Raw genomic sequence first — 23967 nt, 5'->3', positions numbered from 1 at the left:
TTACAAAGATGTTATTATTATTATTGTTTCGGACTTTCACAGGATTATAGTTGAAGAGCTGGTAAAAGCCCAATACGTTTGAACTACATTATTTAGTCTTGATGCAATCTACTTTGTTTTTAAGAGCTCCAGCCAGACTGCTTGGCTTCAAATCCCAGCTCCACCACTTACTGGCTGTATGACCTTAGGCAAGTTACTTAACCTCTCTGTTCCTTCTCAAGTATAAAAGGCAGATAATACAAGTTTGTAATGTATACCACTGTTGTGAGGATTAAGTGAATTAATACAGGTAAAATGGTTAGAACATGCCCGTCACAGAGTTAGCACTCAAAAATTCCCAGAATGAAGCAGAGTCTCCCCTCAAAGGGTTTGGGAACAGGGAAGACTGAGGGTACAGCCAGTGTCCTGGGCTTTACACAAACATCACCTCACCCCCTTCTCCTGACACCCCCATGTTACCCTCTCTGAAAAATGATGAGACTGAGCCCCAAAAGCCTAGAGCTGTATGGTAGAGATGGAATATGGTCCCCTGCCTCCCTGCCCACTGCTCTTTCTGTTTCCTTCCCCACGATGTTGGTTTGCTGGCCTCTGGTTGCCCTGCTTTCCACCCAAAACTAGGACCTGGTCTGCCTTCTCAAGTCCAGTCATCCGCTTACCCTGACTGAAGCCCTGGGAAGCTCAGGCCTAGTGGGCACAGGCTTCCAGAACACTCACATCCTGGAAGTATATGAACATCCACAGCTTTGAATCACTTCTGTGATTGCCCATATGTGAGGTGTTGTCTAATTAAAAACAATCACCATAATAATAATAGTCACATTTATTGCTTAACTGTTCCAGGCTCTACACTAACTTCCCTTTCAATATACTATTTGTCATTAATGGGATTATTTTACATTGCACCAGACATGTTGTAATCCAAATCAGGCCAAGAGCGGTGGGCTCTGCCTTACAAAACCTGCCCCACCAGGCAGCTGACAGGCCATTACTCTGTGTCCTGCAGACTCTGTGCAGTGATAAGGAAACTCCACCAATTTGATGCTTTATCTGGTCGCAGGTTGGGGAAAGATATTATTTCAATCAAGATAATGATTCTATTTCTTGGACGGAAATGAGATTTTTTTCATTGACTTGTGGGGGTGCCACCAATATCTGTCTTGGGGCTTGAACAGGTTGTGCCCAAGTGAGAGGATTTTCTTGTACCCTGAGAGCACCAACATGAAGGAGAATTGGAAGGAGGGAGCTCATTTGCAAGAGAAAACAGATGAGCCAGGCCTATGTGATTACACAGTAAGTTCTATGTGGACATTTATAGGCATTAGACAAAACCTGTGCAACCAAAATTTGGAAGATAAGCACACAGGGTGAGCCCGATAGTGTGGATTCCAAGCGACATAAATGGCCCATAAAGGCAACAACGATAACAAAGCCGCACAGACTAGACTCTGAGCTATGATAGGACCTTAGAAATCCACTAAACCTGCCTGTCACATAGGGTACACCAGCGAGGCTCTGCTCACAGATGATCCCGTTGCTCTTTCAACAGCTCCTATGGCAGGGAGTTCACCAACAAAGGAGGCTGTCCCACCACTGGCCCGCTTCTGTGATGACAAAGCCCCTCCGGATTATAGTCCAGTCACTTCATCAAAGGAAACCACAGGGAAGATTCACAGGCCTGACACTGCAGTAGATCGCAACACTCTTTGGGAACAATACACATTTCGGTAAGTCATCGAACAATGTGCAAATGACATTGTATGGTAAATGTTGTGAGACTGCAGTAGTTTGAATTAAAAAGTGAATTTAGTAAAAAAATATCTCTTTAAACTTAAAATATATATATTTTATTTATTCATTTTTAGAGAGGGGGGGAAGGAGAGAGACAAAGAGGGAGAGAAACATCAATGTGCAAGAGAAACATTGATCGGTTGTCTCTCACATGCCCCCAACCTGGGACCTGGCCTGCAACCCAGGCATGTGGCCTGACTGGGAATCGAACCAGTGACCTTTCGATTCACAGGATGGAGCTCAATCTACTGAGCTACACTAGCCAGGGTGAACTTAGTAAATTTTAAAATTATTTAAAATATTTAGAAATTTCTAGGACTGTAAGATAGCATCTCAAACTTTCTATGTGATTTGTTGTAATAAGGAAATAATTTGCAATTCTATCAATTGTTTATACAGAAATTCTAAGGAGTTTGGAAATGCCTGTAGAGTTTTTATGGATTTTGAACCTTCCACTGAGAGTGGCCTCAGGGAATTGCTCTTTGTCCAAAGAAAAGGCATGTTTCAGCTCCATGCCTCTGGAATAGCCCCAGCTGCTGACCGCATCAGACTCACCAAACCTTCGAAATCTTAACCACATCTTCGTTGGTGTGCATCGACTATCATTGGAAGGGAACACAAAATCCCAGTAATATTGGGAAAAAGACTTCTCACAATACACCTTTTGGCACTTTTGAATTTAGAGCCATAGGACTGTATTACCTATTGAAAGTAAATTTACTGTTAAAATGCAAACTTACGAGAATGAAAATTACTGCCAGGTCAGGTGAAAACTACATTTGGCTGTCTTCACAACAGGGATGCTCACAGACATGGTGGTAAATGCAACAGATATCCCCACTCAGGTCCCCTTTGCCTGCTGGGGCTCCCACTCCCCAGATGCTGTCACCTGTGATGTTCTCAGACACCCTTCTCCTGGTCAAGATGCTGCCTGGGAGGCAGCACCATTCTGGGTGCCGATGACTAATGAGGGGATATGTGAGGCCTGCACCTCGTCTCCCACGAACATCACTGCAGCACAATTCACTCTGGTCAAGCCACGTGCTTCCCTCACTCCCTGAAAAGCGTTCCCGAAGAGCTCTCCCTAGATACACTTAGTGCACCTGAATCCTTGTCTCAGGTTCTGCTTCTAGGAACCCAGCCTTAACCAGTCACTAATGGCTCCAAATAGAGCCTTCCTGTGTCTTTCCAGAGGGTTACCCTGGTGACAGAAGCACACAGGAGCCTTCTTCTTTGAAGACAGAACCATAATTCCCTTCTCACCTGGCCAAAGACCACCAGGCTGGCCCTTTATATCTATGAAAGCCAGCACAGCAAAACGCTGACCATCCCAAACAGGAAGTCCTCACAACCAGACCCCTGTGGGACCACACAATTACTCTTCTTCCCCAGAATAAAGAGCAGGGGGTGGGTGGGGCAGGGGCAGACCCATAGGCCTGTCCCATAATCACGTCTCTAGTTAATGTGCAGCAGAAAGAAAATCAGTGTGATCATCAGCTCTACCACTTACTAGCTGAGCAAGTGCGAACAAAATGTTTAACTACTCTGAGCCTCAAAATGCAAAATGGCAGAACCTGTGAAGCTCATATGAGGCAATACTGTCGAGTGTGCTGCAAATTGGTCAAGTTACATAAATACTGGTTGTTTTTCTTGAGATTTAGAACTAGCTGGTTTCCTCTGGTTGCTTGGAACAAATAATTAATTAACCTTTGTGAAACAAATAAAGCCCAGCTGCCCCTCATCCTGGCCATAGGACCACAGAGCTTCCTCTGGGAGAAGTAGCTCCAGGGACAAGCAAGTAGAAATCAGGAGCACCATCCTGGTGACTGTCCATCTGGAGCTCAGGGTGGGTCTCTATCTTTGATCTCATGAATATCTGGTGGCCCTAGGCTGCAGCTATCTGGGGAAGACCGTGTGTGTGTGTGTGTGTGTGTGTGTGTGTGTGTGTGTCTGAAATATAGGGAGGATCCCCAATGTAAACTGTGACTTTCCTACAATCTATCCAGTATGTATACTGATATCAAATACAGTGGCCATCTTCATACCATGAATCATAGACAAACTGGCAGAAACTTAATTTTATTTACATAGATGAGGGACACTTTATTCCATCCTGATTCTTTGCACATGGACCATTTACAAAGTCATTTCAAGCCTTTTACCACCTGGCCCTGCCCAACCTCACCAGCTCCCCATCAGACCCATGTCTATGACATCCTTCATGCAGGCCACTGGGGGTTCCTGTCCTGGCACCTCTGCCCCTGCTCCTCCGTCCTCCATCAGCCAAGTTCAAGTCTCTCTTTCCCTAGGAAGTCTTCCCTAGCTGCTCGTTGTCACCTGCATTTCTGCCTGTGCCATGAGAGCCAGAGCAGGACTGTCTGCCTGCTCACACAGGTTTTTAAATGGTCTCCCATGCAGATGTCTTCTCTCCCCGCATTGGACTGAAGGCAGCTCCATAATAGAGCCTTGGCCTGCTGCTTCTCTTGTCTTTCTCAGAGGCTCCGGAGTGCCAGGCATCCTCACATTAAGAAATGGATTGGCTTACATGAATGCTCTTAGTTTAACACACTGTTAAATGGCCTATATGAGAATTGTGTTCTAAATGGGGTTAACCTAGCAGCAAACTTAGAATTGTACAAACTGTGACTTCGGAGTGAAAAAAATGCACATTTTCCGTATCCCTGGAGGAGTCCTGCTCTCCCTGAACCAATCGACCACAAGGAAGAATGCTCTTTCATGAGCCAGAGGGAGTGCTCTTCACTTAGAGGGTAGAGCCAGGGTTCAGATCATGCGCCTTCAGCTTGGAGCTTTACATTCCTGGGTCCAGCCCCACCCAACCAGAGGCACCTTCCAGAAGTACTGAAAGCCTATTCCATCGAGGTCATGCTCCCTTCCCCAAACAGGGAAACCCGCCCTCTCCCCAGGAACATTGTCAAACCACAGACCTAAAAAAGCAAAATTCATACTCACAAGCAACGACGCCTTTGTCTTAAATTTCAGGCGAGCAGTTTCTCTGCAAACCTGCTCATTTCCTGCAAAGAGAAGAAATGAATGGGGAAGCATATTAGCATCTGCTCTGAGCATCCTTTGGCAGTTTCCTGGCTGACCTCGGGCTTCTGCACCTTCTCCGCATTCTCACTCCTAGCAGCACACTCTCCCCTCCCAGGAACACCATGTGCTCGTTGGGTGGGCGCCCCTGGCTCCCCATAGGATCCCACCCCTCTCAGACTGTGGACTCAGTCCACGCCGCTTCCCACCCCCTCCCCGGCGCCATGCCAGTCTCAGATTGACCACTGCCTCCAATTCCCTGAAGGCACTGGGCTTCTTCCCACTCTGGAGTGAGGCCTCCTCTTCTGTAGCATGGGGTTGCCTAGCAACCCTGCGTGCCGGCTCGGAAGGCCCTCCTAAATTGGACCTCACAGCACAGGGCATTTCCTTGTACAGCTGCCTGAATCTTAACAATCTGGTTCTGAATAATAACACAATGGTAATTGCATGCATAGGCCCCAAACTACATTTAAATAATGTTCAAGAGCTGACACAAACCAACAAAGGCCAGAGAATGCACTGCAGAGGTTGGCTGTAAGGCCAGGCAGGACGTTCCGTGTGGGAGGGAGTTGACACCAAAGACTTGAGTTAATGACAGTGCCAACCTGAACTGTGAATACTTCTGCCTTTCTGCCTGAGTGTGTCACCACTTTAATGTGTTTTAAGTGAGTTTGGGATCTGCAGAGGCAATTAATGCCCAAAGGTAGTGATGCTTCAAGACAGGATGTCCTTCAGTCGTTCTTTTGGGGGGGAGTAGGCCAGGACGAGGAGGGAGAACAGTGCGTGAGTGATTTCCCTTGGCTTTTACAACCACGGCCAAATACATTTTAGAAGGTGGGAGAAAGAACTTACCATGCAAGAGTACAAAACACTTGCTACCTTAGCGAGGGACAAATTCAACATGACCGATGTGTTTCAGGATAAGAAGTGAAGGCAAAGAGGCCTTGACACTGGCTGACGTGCAGACTGAAGCAGCTTAGCATGGTGTGGGGAAAGGCCACATGCGCCAGAGTCCAGCCTTCAATCTGTGTCCCTGGCAGAGGGTAACAAAGGAGCTCTGCTCAGGGCAGAAGAGCCTTCACATGTGGGAAATGGCCAGCTGACAATCTGCTTCTTGTGGAGTGGAAGCAGCAAGGGCCAGCTCATCAGCCCTAACAATTTGAAAGCCCAAAGCGCTTAAAATAATAATAATAAAAAAAGATCAAAATGCTCCTGCAAGGGACTTAATCAAATATTTGCACACCCATATTAGTCACACCCAGCATTAGTCACAGTAAGTAAGAGATGGCCCTGACCAGTGCGGCTCAGTTTGTTGGGCGTGTCCCTCAAAGCAAATGGTTGCCGGTTCAATTGCCGGTCAAGGCACATGCCTGGGTTGTGGGTTCGGTCCCAGTCAGGGAATGTAAGAGAACTGACTGATCGATGAGTCTCTCTCCTATTGATGTCTCTCTCTGCCTTTCTCTCCCTCTTTTCTGCTCTCTCTAAAAATAAATAAAACCTTAGAAAAGAGAGAGATGGACATTACCCAAGCATCCATCAACAGATGAATGGATGAACAAAATGCATATGCCTACAATGGAGTGTTATTCAGCCTTAAAAAGGAAGGAAATTCTGACATATGCTACCACATGGATGAATCTTGAGGGCACTATGTGAAGTGAAATAAGCCAGACACAAAAAGACAAATACCATATGATTCTACCTATATGAGGTCCCTAAGCAGTCAAATTCATAGAGACAGAAAGTAGAATAGAGGTTACCAGGAGCTGGGGGTGGGGGTAGGGAATGCGGATTCAGGGCTTAATGGGTACAGAGTTTTAGTCTGAGTAGAGAAAAAGTTCCAGGGATGGGTGTTGGTGATGATTGTGCAGCAATGTGAGTGTACTTAAGGCCACTAAACTGTACACTTAAAAACAGCTAACATGATATATTTTATGTTATGTAGATGTTACCACAATTCTTTAAAATGTCCCTGCAATCATGGCACAACCACACAGCATTTCTCGGCAAGACTTTTGTCCATATTCATTCAACTGGCCTGTGCCGTTCACAAGCTTTGACGGGGAGTCAGTCACCAGGACTCAAGGACAAGCTGGGGAGTGTGACTCTGGGCCAGGGAGACCTGTGGCTTGTGAGCAGGGTGTTTGTGCAGTGTAGTTGCAGACTGAGGTATCTGAGGATCGAGAAGGAGAATTGTCTTGCACCCACCACCACCACCACCCTTCAGAATGTGGCCCTCAGATACTCAAACAGTCCCAGTCCCCATGTCCTCTGCCTGCCTCCTCCCAGGCACATGGGCAGCAATGCACTCCCACTCTTGCCCTGGACCCTTCTGTGCTTCCTGCCTGCCAAGCCCTTTCTTATGCTCTCTACCCGACCTCGTCCTCCTCTTTCTAGTGGGCCTCCATCAAATCCCCTCTTCCAGCGAGCCTTCCAGATACCTCCCACTTCTGCTTCCTCATGATGCCGAAGCCCTCAACCAAATTCTTGCTTGGGTCCTACCTTATGTTCATGCCTGGAAATGTCGCCTCTCCCGAGAAATCCCTCACAGGACCCCTGGTTAGGATGGTCATTAAATCTTTTTGTCTGCCACAGGCCCTGACTCCAGGCTGAGCACACAGAGGGCTGCTCAAGGCTCTTGGAGGTGGCCCTTTCTCGGGGACTGGGACCACAGCTCCCCTGCCCGGGGACACAGCAGTCTGCTAGCCGCAGAGCCCGGCAGCTAAGCATTCCAGACTGCGTGCAGGTGCCTGCAGTCATTTAGAGGTGTAACTCAATGTGTGCAATAAACAACTGAGCATGTACAGATTTTATTAATTTGGAAAGGTCATTAGAGATAACAGCTCCTCCGAGTGAGAGTGAATGAATAGCATGTTTTTTTTTTTTTTGTTTTTTTTTTCCAGTGTCCTGATTCTTTTCTTGGAATGTGCTTTAAGCCTTAAAAAATAGTGTTACGAGTTAAGAAAAAGGACAGAGAGAGTGGGGAAGCCAGACCTTTGAGACAGGAAGAGCCAGACGGGAGCTCTGAATAAGCTTCTTCCCCTCTCTGAGCCTCAGTTTTCTCTGCAAAAGGAGGGCGTGGATGCTAAGGTCCCTTCCAACTTAAACAAAAATAAAATTACAAATCGAGGTGAAAATGTAAAGTTAGCAACTTTCCAAGCTAACAGTTTCTCCTCAGCCACACCCATCCTACCAGGTGTTGGGCCACACTTCACCTCTGGAGATGTAAGTGTGAGTTCTTAACCCCTTTCAGCCAGGAACAGAGCCTTACTGATTTCAGGTGTTTCCCACACTCTGACTGAGGGCGCTCAGACCCGACAATCTGGCTGCCTTGCTCTCGTTAGATCATTAAGGAACACTCCAGACTAATAACTTGTTTTCTTCAATCTCTAGGAAAGGCTGGAGAGGGGCCAAAGGGTATCATCTAGACTCTGTCTCCCCAGCGCCTGGCTCCATGACTAGTCTACGCTGTCTGTCACGGGCCAGACCTCTGCCCCTCCTTCTCTCTGTCCTGAGTGTAGACAGATGTGTGCCCACGAACACCCCTGTCCCCACCTCTGGATCACTGCTAGCAATAAGAAGTCCAGGTATGAATCAAAACTGTATGATTAACAGCCTAATACTAATATTAACATTAGCATTAATATTAACCAATATTAACATTAGCATTAATTTTAGTTATTATTAACTAGTATTTGTGCAATGCTTTATAATTAAAAAAGTAGAGGTGCTCCTAGGCTTAAGATAGGGTTACGTCCTGATAAACCTATAGTTAAGACAGAAATGCATTAATACGACACTGGAGAGCATCGGTTGCTTACCCCTATGATCGCAGGCTGACCAGTAGTTGTGCCACTGCCCAGCATTATGAGAAGTAGCATCTTTCAAATTGCCAGCCCGGAAAATGATCAACATTCAAAATCTGAAGTATAGTTTCTACCAAATGCATTATCGCTTTCACACTATTGTAAAGTTGAAAAATCCTAAGTCAAACCACGGTAAGTCAGGTACTGTCTACCTGTATTTTCCCACATACTTGTCAGGCAGATAGGATAGATTCCTTCCATTTACTGAGCACCTGCTCTCTCCCAGGGTCTTGGCTACCTGCTGGAGATGCAGACGTGAAAAGATGTGGTTCCTCTGTGCAAGTTCCTGCCAGGGAGAGTTATAGTCAGGAAGATGGAGGCACAGAGAAGCTGAGTGACTTTCTCAGAGACATCCAGCCAGCAGATGCCAGCCATGCTCAAACCAATCCCTCAGACTCAGAGGCCTGTCCCAGCTGTTCCTGCCTGGCCTATAAATGTAATATAAAATGTAGCCTGCACAACGTCACCCAGAAGGGACCAACCAGAGAATGGCATGGCTTGGGGACAAGTGGGAATTTATGTCCAGGATGAAACAATGTGTGTGAGTGTCAGGCCATGTTTGGCCCTGGACACCCCAGAGGAGCAGGCCCTGGGCTGGGGACAGGTCAGAGCCCACTTAGAGATGTCCTTCACCCCTCATGGCCTTTTGATAAACACCCTCCTCTCATCAGCAGCCTTTGTGGAGAGGCTGCCTTGAGAGATGATGCAAATTTATAAAAAATTTTTTAAAAAATCTGCCTAACTTTTCTCTCCTATGAACTATCACAGCAGTTACAATCAGCAAGTAACACAAAACTTGCACTGTTCTCAGAGTCTCTTAGGTTTTTGAAAAATAAAATGTGCATGCTTAGAGGAGCCCTTTAGATTCCTCACTTTATAGCCAAGGCACCCAAACCCAGACAGGTCAAATGACTTGCCCAAAGTCACGCCTAAGACAAGAGCAGAACCCGGGTCTCCAGGCTCCCAGCCTGGGACCTGCACACATCCCCTCTACAATGGTGGTGGTGGGGGGGGGGGAGGTTCAGGCTGTGTCCTCCTTACTTTGAGCCCCATCAGCAGCCCCTCAGCAAGCATGTATGTGGCTGGGAAGGGGCTCTTTGATATGTGCCCCCACCCCACCCAATGATATTGAAATGACTGGCTCTGCCCCCTGGCCTCTAGTGGTAAACCTGTGGCAAGCCTCCCAGGGATGGGCAGAGGCCAGGAGAGGGGCCCTCAGGGGACAGTGAGGTTACTGTGGCTGCTGCAGGGCCCCTCAGCCCCCAGAAAGCCACAATGCCTTGTGGCTTAGAGCCAGATTGGCCCTGCCACTGACTATCTGTGTGTCCTTGGGCAAGTGAATTAACCTTTCTGGGCTTCAAATCTTCAGCAGCAACAAGGGCAGAATTATGGCACTTACCTCTCACCTCACAGGGTGGAAGCAAGGATTAAATGAGAAAATGGAGGGAAACCCTTGGCATGGGGCCTGCCATCTGTGTGTTTTCAGGTAAGGCCATCGAGGCCAGCTTTTCCCTGGCTGGTCAGCTCCATGAGGGTGCATGGACTGTCATGATCACTGCCAAGTCCCCAGTGCCCAGCGTGGGAGCAGCACATCAAAGAGAGTTGACTGAACGCCTGTGGGAAGTGCTGCCAGGCTAGTGGGCTAAATGTTCTCTTATCATAGGATCTACAACCTCACTCTTAGGAGCTGCTTTTTTTATCCCAAAGAGTTGAGAACTTAGGCTTACACCAAAACCTGCACGTGGGTGTTTACAGCAGCTTCCTTCATAATTGCAAAAACTTGGAAGCAACCAATATGTCCTTCAGTAGGTGAATGGATAACTAAACTGTGGTACATCCAGGCAATGGAATATTATTCAGTGTTAAAATGAAATGAGCTGTCAATCACGAAAAGATATGGAGGGAACTTAAACGCATATCTCAAGTGAAAGAAGCCAAGCTGAGAAGGCTACGTACCATATGATTTCAACTGCATGACATGCTGGAAAAGACTAAAATATGGAGGCAGTAAAAAGTCAGAGGTTCCCAGGAGGAAGCCAGGACAAATGAATAGGTGTGGCTCAGAGGACTTTTAGGGCCATAAAACTACTCTTTATGACACTCTAATGGTGGATGCGTATCATTACACATTTGTCAAAACCCATAGACTGTACAAGACCAAGAGTGAACCCTACTGTAAACCATGGACTTTGGGTGATTATGGTGTATCAGTGTTAGTTCTTCAGTTGTAACAAATACACCGTACTAAGGCAAGGTATTAATAAGCAGGGAAAACTTGGGAGGGGGGAGGGAGAAGACAGAAAAGGCCATATAAGAACTCTGTACTTAGTGCTCATTTTTTCTATAAATTTAAAACTGTTCTAAAAAGTAAAGACTATTAATTTAAAAAGTAAAATAAATAAAAAAAAAGCAACCACCCAAACACCACACTCAGGCAAATCAGTATACAGACTGTCACTGAGCCCCCACTGGGCATCTGGACCCCATGCTGGGGAATGGGAAGGTGGGGCAAGAGACCAGCCTGATCTTCCCAGCTTAAGGTACAGCCATGTCAGGCCAAAATGTGAGAGACAGTGTGGCAAAGCCAAGTGGGGAGATCAGCAGGACCCCCAGCTGGTGACCGTGCATCCCAGCAACCCAGACAGCTCTGGCCACTGGGCAATGATTCAACCTTAATCTGTCCTCCCCAAGCACATGCCTGGTGCCAGGCTCACCTTCCTTTGCTTCCAGAGAGAGGGTCAAAAAGAGGCTCAGCCCCATTGCCTGCAAGCTAGACAACACCCAGCCTTCGCCTGTTCCCTCCACCCCCAATCCAGATACAGTAGGTAGCCGATAAATATTTACTGAATTAAACAGTGACTATTTGTATACCGCCTGCTCTCCTCATCAAAGGAAAGAACCAATTGCAAGCCTACCTAAACCCTCAGCAAAGCATTTGCTGAGCAGAATGAACCATAGAACTCAGGTGGAAGTGACGCACCTGAGAGAGACCTTGTATTTGGTCATGGGGCCACTGTCCACAGCGTATCTCTGAGGGGCACACTTGCACACACTGGCTTGCTCAACCCTGAGCCCCCACCCAGTGGATTGGACATATCCCTGCTACAGCTGGGAAGGGCTCAGAGTCCAGCGTCCCCTGAAATGGGTGGCAAGTGGGTGGAGTCATTACCAAGCAACCTGTGGGGACAGCAGGGAAGCCAAAGCAGAATGGAGGCCAAAGGTTGTGGTCCAGGAGCTCCATGTGGAGGATCCTGGGGGAAACCCAGGAAGTGTTTGTGGAGACTGAACCGAGGTCCAGCTAGGCCCACCTAGCCCAGCAGGGTACCAGGCCAGGTTGGTTAGGTCTGATTCAGAGAGAGAGAGAGAGACAGAGAACCACAGAGAGACAGACACACAGACAGAGACAGAGACAGAGAGGGAGAAGGGAATTGAGTGTTAGTGTGTTGCTTCGGAACAGCATCTTCTAAGGCAATGGCATCCTCCCTCCTTCAGTCATTGCTTTAGGGGTGATGGCCCCTTAGAAGTCCCAATTTCTGTGACCTTGGCCTAGAATCTTAAAATAGCTCTGAGGAGGAGGGAGGGCTGAGCCAGGAGCCAAAGCCAACAGTTGAGGCCTGGGCCTGGGAGACGAGGAGGGGAGAAGAGCCTGGTCAGGCTGCCCAGCCTAGGCCCCGCGGCTCAGTCATGCACATTTTATTTTTCCTCTCCTATGAAATGTTCCTGGGGCCGGACAAAGCTGAGGGAGAGCTGACAGCCAGGAGAGGCCTGAGCAGCTGGGAGAGCAGGTTGATTGCTCAGGCCCCTGCCCCTGGCCCCCCCACCTGCTAGGGGGTAGGAAGGAGGAGAATGCCCACTGAGGGGTCCCCCCACTGCATTCTGGTCAGTGAAGCTGGGGTGAACATGGGTGGGCTCAGGGGAATGACAGAGAATACTCAGTCATATCATATTGACTAACAGTTCCCATTTGGAAAAAGGAAGATGTTTATTTCTAGAATGCAAGGAAAAGAAATCAAGCATGAGAAAGTCTGTGTGTCTGCTGGGCCCATGAGAAGGTATCAGAGCAGCAACAGAACTCCTCCCCTGCAGGGGTGAGGGAGGTGGGCTGTCTCGTGGTTCTAATAGGATGGTTCTCGGGCCCCATGTCAGTGGCCGATGGTGTTTGAGGAGGCGCATGCTATGCAGTTACCTCGGTGGGAAGCCCGGCCTGGCAGCCTGGTTCTGCTGCCAAGCAGGGCTAGGGTTACAAGGCTGGCTGTGGGCCAGTGTGGAGAGAGTAAACCAGAGGGCAGTGGGAACAAGGCTGGTCAGTCCTCGAGGGGACCGATGTCAGGCAGGTAGTGGTGGCATCTGGAGCTCCAGACAGCAAAAACAGGGAGGCAGGACTGGTCTGTCTTCAGTGACCACAGGTTTTGCCCATTACCCTATTTCCTGGTGCCCTGAGTCCTATTACTCATACTCTTCACTCTACCTAAACCTGTTTTCCAGAATGTTCTATCTCCACCTGGTGCTCAATGTGATAGGCAGGAGTACTTAATCCAGCCCTTCTTTCAGAGAAAAGGCATTTCTAGTCCTGTTTTGGGTAGAAGAAAACATTGATCCCCTGGGAAAGAAATTAATTTTACTTTTTGTTTTGAACCCTGATGTCACTCTGCATCACAAGTAATCTGACAGTGGCATACAATGACAGGTAATACAGAGGCAGCATGGATGGTGTCATGGATGTCGGGAAAGGGGTTGCCTCTGAAGTTGTCCCCTCCGGCTGCTGCCCCTTATCTTCCTGGCACTAGACCTCTCCCTCCTAACATGGAGCCTTGGTAAGGAAACCATACATTTTATTGTCCCAACCAGGACAGTTTTGAGAGTGTAAGGGTATGCTATTAATAGTCCCCTGGGACAACAGGCATAGAGGGGCTAATTCAGGTCAGAATGATCACCCCATCAGTGTCACTCAACCGTTAGGGCTTGGGAAAACCCAGTTAGAGATCTTTTCTAGAACTTCCATGGTGTAACTTGGGAAAGGGATGCCCGCACCAACCCCCCAGCTTCCCCTCCCAGGAGGAAGCATCAGAACTGTCCTGAGAGATGCCACCAAGCCTATCTAAGACCCACTGGAAGCACTACATGGATCCGTGTGACATATAAGAACTCTTGTCTAGCCCTGCCCACCCCCAAAATTCCCCACCTCAGATACTGCCTCCTGCAAGAAGTCTGCCTGGATACCCAACTTCTCTCAGCATATTGTATCTCACATGTCTGATTTCCTCATGCATGTGGCCATCTCCCCCACCAGCTCATCATCTCCGGAGGGCAGGTACTGTCATATGTCAGTCACCTTTGGAACCCCCTGCCCCTCCACTCTCCCTCCCCACCCACTGCTTTGCTTACAGGAAATCTCTGATTTCAAGTTGCTGGGCAGAACTAGGTTGGATGGACTCCTGTCATTTCCCCTTTAGTACTAGGGACCCAGGGCTCTAAAAAAGTGTTCAACATTGGCTTATAAGTAACCTTTAGGGCAAATACTCCTGAATTTCTATGTCCATTGAAGGGGCAATAGTGGGATTTGTGCAACCAGGCAGCATGGTGGGAACTGGGTAGGGGTGTCTGAAATAATATCCAGGAAGAGTGTCAAGAAGAACTGTATTTTCACAGCTGGAAAGCATAATTTTTGGTCAATGAACCTGGGTGAGACCCTCCACTCACCACCTAAAATCTCCCTGTATTGTGGAAAGATAACAAGGTCATCAAGACTAAGTGCAGGAGGGTGGTACATGCAGTAAGCACAGGGGGTAATCAGGGAGGGCTTCCTGGAGGCAGCAGACAGTAAGCAGAGGCTTGCAGGGTGGGGAGGATATAGAGAGTAGGGTCAAAGTGCAGTCTAAAAAGGGGAGGACTTGGAGAAGATGCAGAGGCAGGAGTGGGTCCAGCGTAATCAGAGCAGTTAGTTACCAGGTCTGGCTGGAACAGAGCGTATGTGCAAAGAAGAGCAGAAGGTGTGGCTATGGGGGCAGATAAAGAGCTTCAAATGCCAGCCACCTCCAGCTTAAGCCTCAGGCAGCTGTGGAATCACCCTGCCCACATGGCAATGGCCTGCCTGGAGAATGAAGAGAGTGGAGGCTGGACAGCAGCTCCTTGCTCAGGCTCCCAGGGAAACATCTGGGAGGGAGCAAAGGGACTGGCTAGGATGAAGGCATGCCCAAGTTTCTTCCTGCTTCCCCTTGGCTATTTCCAATTCTGCCACCTCTGGGAAATCCATCCAGTTAAGCATCTGTGGCCCAAAAATGTACTCTCATGCTGCACACCAGCCTCTGAGTCAGAGGGGTGGGAGCGAGTTTCCAGGAGCTGAAGCCCATGCAAACATGCTTTGGTAGATGTCCTCTTAGCTGAGATGATTGGTCAGCTAAGTGCAACATTTTAACATTTAATGTATTCTTATACATTTATTCACCAAACCTTGGCTACAAAGCCAAGGTCTTTCCTTTCACTTTGTAGCTCCTGGATGGAATTGTTCCTGTGGTCTTTCTTGCATAAATCATACTCATATGACATTACCTACAATTTCCAATTACAGTATTTTTTTTTAAGTACAATGAGAAATTAAATAACTTGCAAAATAATCTGAGTGCAAGGTCTCAAAGGAGACTTTTTTTTGACATTTCCCCCACCTTTCATAGATGTTTTCCCCACAGAGAACTCAACAGTGTTTTAAACAATGACTAGTCTTTTGAGGGGGTTACCTAAGCTTTAACTTAGTTTTTATTGAAACACCCCCCCTTTTTCTTGAAATGCTATTTAATTGGTTTGTATAATACTTAATTAAATTGCATAATTACAATAGCAAGTTCCACTGGCATAAACAGGTTTGGGAACTAAGCCAGCTGCCTCTAGGAAAGCATTCAGCTCAGCTGGTGGGAGCAGACGCTGTGGAGGTTTTGGACGGCTACCTTCCTGTCCCAAGTGTTCCTCCAGCTGTGGGCATCAGTCAGAGGGAAAGGAGAGAGCCAGTGAGTTTGGCAGAATGGTTAACTGCAGTGTAGAGAGGAGTCTAGTGCTCCCCTGCCAGGAGCCAGGTTAAGGTTAATTCTCCAGGAACTAAGGACGTGATGCTGCCCAGCCCCCGTCCTGGTCCTCACTTGGTTCTGCTTCCTCCTACCTCCCCGCTGTGCTAAGTGGGCTCCACCCCTCCGGATGCTTTTCCCCTCTTCCCCTCCCACACCCAAGGCTTCCTTCCACCCATTGCAGCTGTCTGGGATGGATTTGGCAAAGTAACACCGCAGCTTTAGTGACAGGCAATAGCCAAATGTACCGCCCTCCCAGAGGTGATGGGAAATTCTTTCACAGAGAAGAGTATCTAATGATGTCATGTCAGGCATCTGCCGTAAGCTGGCTGGGGAGAGATCTAGTGTCAGGGGAACATCCAGGAGTCACCCTTCAATCACACCATCTTCCTGAGGCTGAAATTTTTGATCATGTTCAGCTGAGTCATTGTGGTGCCCACTTCCCCTAAGGAGATGGGGCTGTGGACTTAGCTCTGTTTCCTTCTTTGTTTTCCAATCGCCTGATACGGTAGCATGGGATGCCTCCCTTCTTTTAACCTCCCTTATCAATGTCATTTTCTCTATAGCCAGTCTTCTAGCTGGTGGGTCACACAGAGCATAAGTTAACATTTAACTTAAATGCCATCAAACCAACCAATCAATCAATTTTAAGTATTAGCAGGCACTGACAACTCACAAGGAGAAGGAAAACACTCTCCAGAGGAACACATTTGTAGAGGACATTTGCTATTTTGAGCTACCCGTCAATCTTATCCCTTTCCTCTTGGTGGGAGAATCCCAGTTCCCTCCCTGATCACTACCTGTCCCAATTGATTTAGGGGTGGGTCCTGGTTGGCTTAAGCTGATCAGCTCAGCTCAGCTCAGCTCCCTGGGCATGGTAATTGGAATAAATTCTATCACATCAGATGCAAGGAGCTATTTGCTGGGAACTCTGGGGGAGAAGCTCCATCATGGGAGTTGCTGGGGGTGCATACAAGGCCTGGAGCTGCTGCAACCATTTTGTTACCACAAAAGAGTTCAGAGGGCAGCACTAAGCTGCAGAAAAGTGGAGCTGGGGGCCTCATTCAACTATTCCTGCAGATCATCAGGTGTCTGAACTTTTTTAATTTACCTAAGCCAATAAATTCCCTTAGTGTGTTTTAATTTATCAACTTTAAGAAAATCAAATTAATACATACACATGGCTTGAAAATTCAAAAGGAATAAAAGCCCTACAATGAAAAAATATCTGTCCTTGCTCCAGCCCTTCCCACACTGAGTCCAGTTCCCAGAGAGAACCACTCTCAAGTATTTTAGTTATTTCTGATGTTCTTTATTGCCAGATTTCTAAATAACCTGCTGTATGAACTAGCTAAGGCTGCCATGCCAAAATCTCATAGGCTGGGGGGCTTAAATAAAATGAATTTCTTTCTCGCAGTTCTTGAGGCTGGGAAGTCCAAGGTCAAGGTGCCAGCTAATTTGGCTTCTGGTGACAGCCTGCTTCCTGGCTTGCAGACAACTACCTTCTCACTGTTCCCTCAAATGGTGAAAACACTGAGCTCTCTGGTGTCTCTTCTAATAAAGAGGATAATCCTCCTGGATCAGGGCTCCACCCTTATGACCTTATTTATCCTTAACTGCTTCCTTACTCCAAATACAGCCACACTGTAGGTTAGGGATTAAACCTGTGAATTTTGAGGGGAACACAATTCAGTTCACAGCACATGCTATGATTTCTAGATTTCCCCTTGTAGATATTATCTGTTAGTGCCCTGTGTTGGAGGATGAATTTTTATCTCTCTTATGCCCCCAATTCCACCTCCTCCAAAAGGAAACATTCCCTTTTGGTTAAATCAATGGTCAGTGTTCACAGCATTGTGACTATGCAGCTATTGGTCATAGACGGGCCACATTCTATTTCCTTTCTTGCATAATTTATTTTCTCTAGTGTTACAAAATAGCTTTATACACTTGTTTGCTCACAAACTGACTCCCAGAACTGCTAAAATCCCTCCCCAAACATTGCAGTACATTAGGAATCAGTCAATTCCTTTTTGTTTTGTTTTTTTCCAGGAGTCATTCTATCCAGAGTTCCCATCCTCCGACTCCAATCTGGACCTAAGCCTTCTGCACAGCTGTCACCTGGGACGTCTTACATTAGATCCCTTGTTTCCCGGACCCGATGCTGCATTAGCTTCCATTGTTATTATAACAGATTACCACATACTAAGTGACATTTATTATCTTCTAGTTCTGGAGGTCACAAGTCTGAAATGGGTCTCACTGGGTAAAATCAAGGTGTTGACAGGGCTGCATTCATTCTGAAGACTCCAGGGGAAGAGAACCCATTTTCTTTCCTTTTCCAGCTTCTACAGGATGCCTACCCTCCTTGGCTTGTGGCTCCTTTCCTCCATCTCAAAGCAAGTGACCTCGGCTCGCCTCTGCTAAATGAGTAACCATCCATCTGTAGATTTCCCAGCCTCCATGGATTTGTTGATATCTCTTACTTGCTGTCAGCTCTTCTCCTGTTCTCGTTGTCCTTGTAGAGTTGGGCTTTGCCAGTTTCTTTAATGCCACAGGTGAGCAGATGACTAGGAAGGGGGCAGAGATAAATGGATGTGGCCAAGCCACCATGTTTAGTGAGAAAGTCTCTCTTGGATCTTTGGATTGACGTAGGTGGGGTTTCCAGTCCCATGAGCCAGATCACATCCTGCTCCACACATGGCTGCATCCCAGACACCCACGCCCCCTCCCCACCCCACCACAGGCCAGAGCACACGCGGCCACACTGCTCACCCTGCTGGGCAGCCAGTTCCTGGAACCTTCCCATTTCAGGCTCCACAGGCTCCTCTCCAGGGCTCACACTGCCTCTGACTGCAGTGCCAGGAGCTTCAAGCTAGTTCTCCCAACTCTTGTTAATGGCCCTCAACCTCTGTTCCCATTGGAAGTTCTTCCCTATCTAACTCAAGTTGAGTATAATGCCTGAAATGCCCCTGTCTGCAGCAAGCAATTTCTCCACAGTGCAGACACAGGGCTTTCCCAAGAGACGGACTGTGTGGGTCGGTCACGAAGAACCGGCAGAGCACCCTTTCATAGGCAGAGGCTACACACACTCGCCGCATCTCCCATCAGGTCTTTTTTGTGACCCCTTTTAGGTGCACAAGTCAGAAAACCCCAGCCAGACCTATTTTGTGACATCCACTTCATACTTAGTCACAGCACATGGCCCAGTGTGGCTGGCATTCACAGGACAGGCTGTACCTGGGCTAGAGGAGGATGTCAAACCCAGCCCTGCCTAAGGAGATGGACTCCTAATCAGCCGCAAGCTCATTGACACGCAGGCACGAATGGAACAGCTGATACCACAGGCGCCAGAAGTATAATCAGACCCAGAGGCTGGTAGCTAGCCTCTTAGCGCCGTATTCTCATAAATAATATTTTAAAAAAGAACCTATGCACCCCTATGTTCATAGCAGTGCTATTTACAATAGCTGAGTGTTGGAAACAGCCTAAGTGCCCATCAGTAGATGAGTGGATTAAAAAACTGTGGTACATTTACATAATGGAATTCTATGCAGCAGAAAGAAAGAAGGAACTCCTATTCTTTAACAGCATGGGTAGAACTGGAGAGTATTATGCTAAGTGAAATAAGCCAGGCAGTGACAGACAAATACCATATGAACTCATTTATAACTGTAATCTAATGAACAAAATAAACTAATGAACAAAACAGAACCAGAGACATGGAAACACAGAACAGACTAACAGCTATAAGAGGAGAGGGGGGAGGGATTAGTCAAAGAAACACATATGAATGACCCATGGACATGGACAATGGAAAGGGGGTTGACCGAGGGAGTGAGGAGTGGGCTGAGTGGAGGGCGGCAAAGGGGAAAAAGTTGGGACAACTGTAATAGAATAACAATTTAAAAAGTCCACTGAGTCACTAGAAGTCATCCAGCAGAAAGGTACCATTTAGCAGGAAATGGATCCTTTTTCCAGAAATACCTGAGAAGAGAGAGGCATACTGTGCCCCGACAGAAGCATGGCCCAGAGATGCCCCCAGCCACCTGCCACATCCTGACTCACACTCTATAGCACAGTCATCTAAAAAGTGGCCCTGTGGTCCAAGCTGCCTGGGTGGTGGGCAGATTATGGGGGCTCCCTGTGCATCAGTCAACAGTCATGAAAAGCAGCTATGTGTTCCTATTCCCTCGGGAGAGGCCAGTGGGGAGCGGCTCACCATAGCACCACAAAGGACAAGGCCACTGCCCTGGCACTGCCCCCTCGGAGCCCAGCACAGGTGTAGACTATGCCAACAGCAGAACACGGTCACCTGTGAGGGTGAACTCTACTCTCCACACAAATCAGCTCTAAAATGCCTGACACCTCCAATCTCACTGAAGCCCATGAAAGGCACCGCTATTTAAGTATTGTACCTCATTTTTCAAAAGTGAATCATTCCCTCTGTTCTTTAGAGATTCAGACTCTGAACACCAGGCAGGCTGAAAATGAGATTCACTTACTTTTAAATGTGTTATTATTTTTTTTTCTTTTAAACACTAACAACGATAAAGGAACTTCCCACCCCCTCCCAACAGCCAAGCCTAAGTGCCAGGAGCATAGTCATGAGCCTGGGATCCAAATCCAGGGCACAGGCAGGCAACACAAGGGGATTCTTTTGTACCCTTATAAACTGAATCTCATCTGCTGTCCATCCCCATGGTGACATCACCTCTGGTGCTGTCCCTGTCCACTTTCTGGCAAGTTCCTGACGGAGCCCCAGTGAATCATGCCTTTGGTTTTCAGTGCAGCTTCCTCCTTCTCCTTCTGAAACCTGCCCCTCCCTCCACCTGCACTCCAGTGCCTTTCCCCCTGCCTCTCCCCTCCATCTTTTCTGAGCCATCTCCTTTGTCATAGTCTCAGGCACCTCGTTCTTTTAAACATTTGTTATGACATATCCCTGGCATACAAAAAGGCTCAAAAAGCATATAACAAACACCTGTGTCCCCACCACCCGGCTGTGTAAATAAAAGGCAGCCATTCCAATCCCAGGCCCACATCCCTCTCTGACACCACAATTCCCACCAGCCTTTGTTCCATTTTTCCCTGGAAAAAGCCCAGGTTGCTGCATAAATCCAAGGTACAGCCAGCTGTCACCTGGATCTCTCTATTAATTCTTTCTCTCCCCCAGCATCCAGCCTGCCATCTTCCCGTGCGATCTGACCGCTTCCCTATCCCAGCAGGAAGTGGTGTGCCTGGGGTCCTGCCTAGTTAGCAGTTCCACCTGGGTGACACCTCTGGGCTGGGCCACATGCTTCCTTCCCACACTAGTGCCCTCTGCCACATTTATGGCCCCTTTGTGCATCAGGCACAGAGCAGGGGCTGGAAAGGAGGCAAGACAGAAGGACGCTCTGCTTTCCATGGCCTCGCAGGCTCTTGGGGGCAACGGGCACATGTACAGAGACAGCCCAAGGCCAAGTGGGCAGGCTGGAATCTGGGGGATCCCCATGTGCAGTGAGAACAGGGGCTGCTGAGGCCTGGGGGTGCCCAGAAGGACCAGAGCCTGAGCTCAAGGGGTGGCTGGGATTGAGAGAGACAAAGAAGGACAAGTTGGGACCTCCCAGGTGAGAGAAGATGAATCAATAGAGACAGTTGGGGTAGGGAGAGGGAGCAGAGAATGAGAACCCAGCCAGGCTGGAGAGGATGGAGATGAGGCAAGATGAGCCAGGCTGGGCAGGGTCCTGGGTGGCATGGGGCCGAGGGGGTGGGTGTTGATGCTAAAAATGCTAGAGCCCCCATTTTGCCAGGCCTGCCCTTATTCTCAGATCCTGGATGGGGGAAGGATGTGTATGTTAGGGGGCCCTTTTTCACTGCTTCCGCACCTGCCCGCCACACCTGGCCCTTCTACAGGTAGCCTGTGGGAGGACATGGAAGGGCCGCTCAGACACTGACCACACTGTTGACATTGGCCTGGCATGGGCAGAGGTGGAAGATGAATCACTGGAGAGCTGCTCACCTGCAGCCTGCCCCAGGAGACAAAGGGCACCCACTCAGCCAGGAGTCTCCCACGGCACCTGGCACCCATTGCCCTGGGCAGGGGGCAGGGCTAGAGAGGGGGGTACCTTCTTCACCTATGCAGTTATTTCCAGGCTGGAGGTCACCACTGCCTCTCCCGCCTGCACTCCTGGCCCTGTCCCCCACTAGGCCCTGCAACTGGCCTGCAGCCACTGCCCCCCCCCCAACCTCTCACTCACACCAACCCGTAGTCACCCCATCCTCAGCCCCACCGTCTGGGCTGGGTGTTCTTGTGGTCCCATACTTAGCTCCACCACCACACCCATTACATCATCTTGCAAGCCATTCCCAAAGGCCGGAATAGTGTCTTACTCATGTTTACATCCCAGCTTCCAGCCACAGCAGAGGGCTCCAGAAGTTGGATGTAGGACTATCCCCAGGTGGCCTTCGCATTACAGACTTTAAAGGAGGAGAGTCTCTGAGGAGGAGCATCTCCTCCACCCAAGACTTCTCTGGTGATTTTTCAGTGACAGCTGTAGACACTCCCTGGCCATTTTTCCTGGGTCTCTGAGCCTGAACCAGGTGTCCCAACCTGTTAATCACAGTATAATGCCTCTCTCACACACCTGGTAGATGAAGGCCCTCACCCCGTGGCCCTCACCCATCCTCTCAGAGGTGCCCACCCTCTTCTGCATCCTTTCCATCCCTGAATTCCACCGAGGCCACTCTACTGGGACAGAGTCTCCATTGGGGAGAGGGTCTTTGAAAAGGCAGTGGTCACAGGGGAATGCTGACCCCTTCTCTCCACTCATCCCACTCTGCCCATGCCCAAGCTCTGGTTCAGGCCCACCTTCCCCATGAACCTTCCCAGTGCCCCCACCCACACTGACGTTTCCAGGTAAACAGGTATTGCTCGCACCGCTTCTGCTGCTCACTTGGCCACTGATTGGGAATGTTCTCTTCTGGACTCTTTCCAAGGTACAACCTCAGAGCTGAATGGCACTGTAGAGAAGAATGAATCCCACCTTACAATTTCCCTGGGAGGCGGGGCCCAGGGGGAGTGGGAAGGCACATGTTGGAAGCCTTTGAGGCCTTTAGTGACACAGCCAGAACTCTCACCCAGGGCTTCTGACTGGTGTAGGGATCCCTGTTCTTCATGTAGTCTGGCCCTTGCCTCCTTATCTACAGCACAGTCCTGGAAGATAGGGACCCTGCTGCACACCCTGCAAGGGGTGGCCCAGGGCAGGACCTCAGCAAATAACCTCACACACCCTCTCCTCGGTGTCAGTGCCCCCTATCCTTGTCAACACAGCCCAGCCCACAGCAGACCCCCCAGCCCCCCACCACAGAAATCAAGCTGAGGTCCCTTGGAGGGGAGAGGGTGTGTAAATTTCATCTCCTTTGGACCCACTGGTGATTTTCATTTGTCATCTGCCTGACTTCTCTTAGCCACTAAACAAAGAGGTAAGAGGTACATACTCATTTTAATTGTGACAAGGGACAGTAGATAGTAAAAAGGCAGCCCAGCTTGGAGGTGGGTGGAGGGCAACCTTGAGGTGGTTTATGCCTAGACACCAATGATTGGGGCCCCCAGGTCATCCCTCTGTCCCCTCCTCCAGGTGGGAGAAGAGTTGCAGGTCAGCCAGTGAGGATTTGCTGAGGCACAGCATTCTGCAGAAGAGTTGAGAGGGGTCCTTTCTGAGTCAGTTTCCCACTTGGTTAAGACAATGACTAGAAATAGTTAAATGAATTTCGCAAGGTTGCTAGGTACAAGGTCAATAAACAAAAATCAATTGTATTTTCTATAGACTTATAGACTAGTAACAAACAAGTGGAAGGGAAAAAATTAAAATAGCACTTACAATAGCAACCAAAACGTTTAAATACCTAAGAAATATATCCATGAAATATTGGCACAACCTCTATACTGAGAAGTACGACACAGTGCTGAGAGAGATCAAACACTTAATAAATGGAAGTACTATGTTCATGAGCTGAAAGACTCAGTAGTGTTATGATATCAGTTTTCTCCAATTTCATCTATAGAGTCAGTGCAAGTCCAATCAAAACTTCAGCAGATTTATTTGCATGTGTTTGTGTATGTGGTTCTGAAAGCTGACAAGTGATTTTGAAATTATATGGAAATGCAAAAGACCTAAAATAGCTAGGGCAATAGTGAAGAACAAAGCTGGAGAAATTCCACTACCAGATAT

At 48.3% G+C, this 23967-nt stretch overlaps 1 protein-coding gene across 1 annotated transcript in view; it reads right to left on the bottom strand.

Annotated features, from left to right (window-relative positions):
• ZBTB7C (zinc finger and BTB domain containing 7C) overlaps window positions 1–23967 on the bottom strand; it is a 309327-nt gene that overhangs the window by 130507 nt on the left and 154853 nt on the right. The window contains exon 3 of the mRNA XM_090285546.1: window positions 4759–4820. The gene's annotated coding sequence lies outside the window, so the exon portion shown is untranslated. The remainder of the gene's footprint in view (window positions 1–4758; window positions 4821–23967) is intronic.

Source organism: Furipterus horrens, unplaced genomic scaffold, assembly GCF_987537825.1.
Source record: "Furipterus horrens unplaced genomic scaffold, mFurHor1.1.pri manual_scaffold_8, whole genome shotgun sequence".
NCBI lineage: Eukaryota > Metazoa > Chordata > Mammalia > Chiroptera > Furipteridae > Furipterus > Furipterus horrens.
This window is presented reverse-complemented; position numbering and strand designations above follow the sequence as displayed.